The following is a 2,308-nucleotide window of genomic DNA, read 5'->3' as shown; positions in this document are numbered from 1 at the left end:
TCAATATGATATGTTCATGAATGGCCAAGTGAATTGGTCAATTTGGTAAGTTTTGGAATGTTCTTATTTGAGGGATTGGTAAGTTTATGACATGATATTAAATGAAATGAATTGAGGTTATGAAACTCATATTTGGTATGACTGTGGCTTAGGATTTGATATGTTTTGGTTTATATATTGAGGATGAAATTTGTTGATAATGATATGACATGAATGATTTATATTTTGGTTGTGAATTGGTTGAAAATTTGGTATAAAATATTTTGGTTTTGATGCTTGTAGGGATGGCCCAAAATGGGTGGCAATTTGGCTTTACAAATAGCCTATTTTTGTCCACACGGGTAGAGACAAGGGCTTGTGTCTCAGCCGTGTGTGACACACGGTTATGTTACACAGCCGTGTGTCCCCTGGGATACTGTAACACCCAAAACCTGGCCTAGACGTTATGACCGAATCTGACGTGCCACATTGGAGTTGAAAACCCACGTTCCGTCTTAGTGTTTTAAAAACCCACTGGGCCGAAGCCTTTTCATATTTCATATTACTGGGCTGAAGCCTTTACTGTAAATGGTATGGCCTATAGGCCCATTTCAATATCACATATAATGTCAATGAAAGAATGCAAGCCCATTTGGGGAGACTACTCAACCCACCATCCGCTACTCTCCACCCGTACCAACCAACACACCATGTGGGGATTAACTCGACCCACCCCGCCATAACTCTCCACTGGCAGCATAGCTGCTTTATCATATAACTGGAGGCCTAGCCTCTTTTAATAACTAGGGCAAAAGCCCTTTTAATAACTGGGCATAAGCCCTTTAATAACTAGGGCATAAGCCCTTTAATAACTGGGGCATAAGCCCTTTTTCACTTCCTCCATTCATATAAAACCCAACCCAATGCATTTATGATTACATCATGTGCATATCATACATATCATGTGCATATCATACATACCATGTTTATCAAAATCCCATGTATTAAATTCATACATAAACCCTAGGGGCAAAACGGTCATTTTTACCTAGGGGTAAAACGGTCATTTTCATGTTATAAGGGTAATCTTGTAATTTTACCAAAAATTAGGGTTTCCATGTTCATTAACGGTTACTAACAATTCATGTGTGCAAATAGTGAGTCTGGCCCATTTTTAGCGAAATTGAGTTATTGGGCCTAAAAACCTCTAATAGGCCCTACTTAGCCAATTTCGTCATCTAGGCCCATTTAACCTATATTCCATAACGGTTTTATCAGTCACGATGCGCAATTTAACAGGTTCTCCTTTTCTACCAATTTTACCTAAATGGGCCCCACTTCGGCCCCTCGAGGCCCAACTTACCGAGAACGCCAAAAATCACATTCTTACCGTTTCCATTGTTCTCGATCATCATCTTATCGATTCTAACCAACTAGTGAGCGTTCGCTTACTCACCAGTCCTCGAAATGCCAGAATTTCGGCATTTATCACTTTAAGCTATGAAAAAGGGTTCGTTACACACCTGTTTGGCTATATTCCTCGACGAGATCTCCTACACAATTTCTTCTATAATCCATCGTTAATAATCAGCTTCCCATAATTGAACCAAACCAAAAATCATCTAATACTAATACTTACAAATTCGGCCACCATCCATAATGGCCTTAGGAATCTTACCTTTATCGCGATTGATGACTAGGTCTAGCCACTCCGAAGATCCAAGCTACCCCAAGTCGACACTACACCTTACTGCTCTTCCACTAAATAAACCACAAAAAATATTAAAAGAAGACCCCATAAAGCCTATACCCATATTCGGCCATCTCCCTAAATTATAGGGTTTCGGCTTTTGGCCAACAGTTACTCTAGGAATCGTTTAGAGTTTGGGCACTTACCACAGTCTTTCTCCTCTTGAATCCGGATGCCTAAAAGGTAAAGGAATTGAACGCCAACAATTGAAAAGGAAAGAAAAGGTTGCTGGTCACAAAGAATCGGCACCCCCTAGCTTCACTGATTTCGGCTTTTACGGTATTTCGGCAGAAGTAGAGATAAAGGAAAGAAATAATGGGTGAATGAAGGGAAATAATGGGCTGGTTTGAAAGAAAGAGAAGGAAGAAAAGATGGAAGAAGAGATGGTAGGTTCGGTTGCAAAAAGAAAAAGAGAGAAGAAGGCTAACCTCAAGGGAGAAAACGGCACACCAATACCTAAGTGCCGAAAATCCCTAACTAAAACCCCTCTGCCGAAAATCCCCTCTCCAATCTCCCTTATTTAGCCAACTCTATCTCCATATCAAATCCCTAAAATCTCTCCCCTTATCCCTCCTTAAT

The sequence above is a fragment of the Gossypium hirsutum genome, chromosome A01 (assembly GCF_007990345.1).
Source record: "Gossypium hirsutum isolate 1008001.06 chromosome A01, Gossypium_hirsutum_v2.1, whole genome shotgun sequence".
Taxonomy (NCBI): Eukaryota; Viridiplantae; Streptophyta; class Magnoliopsida; order Malvales; family Malvaceae; genus Gossypium; species Gossypium hirsutum.
The sequence above is the reverse complement of the archived record's forward strand: the minus strand, read 5'-3'. Positions refer to the sequence as shown.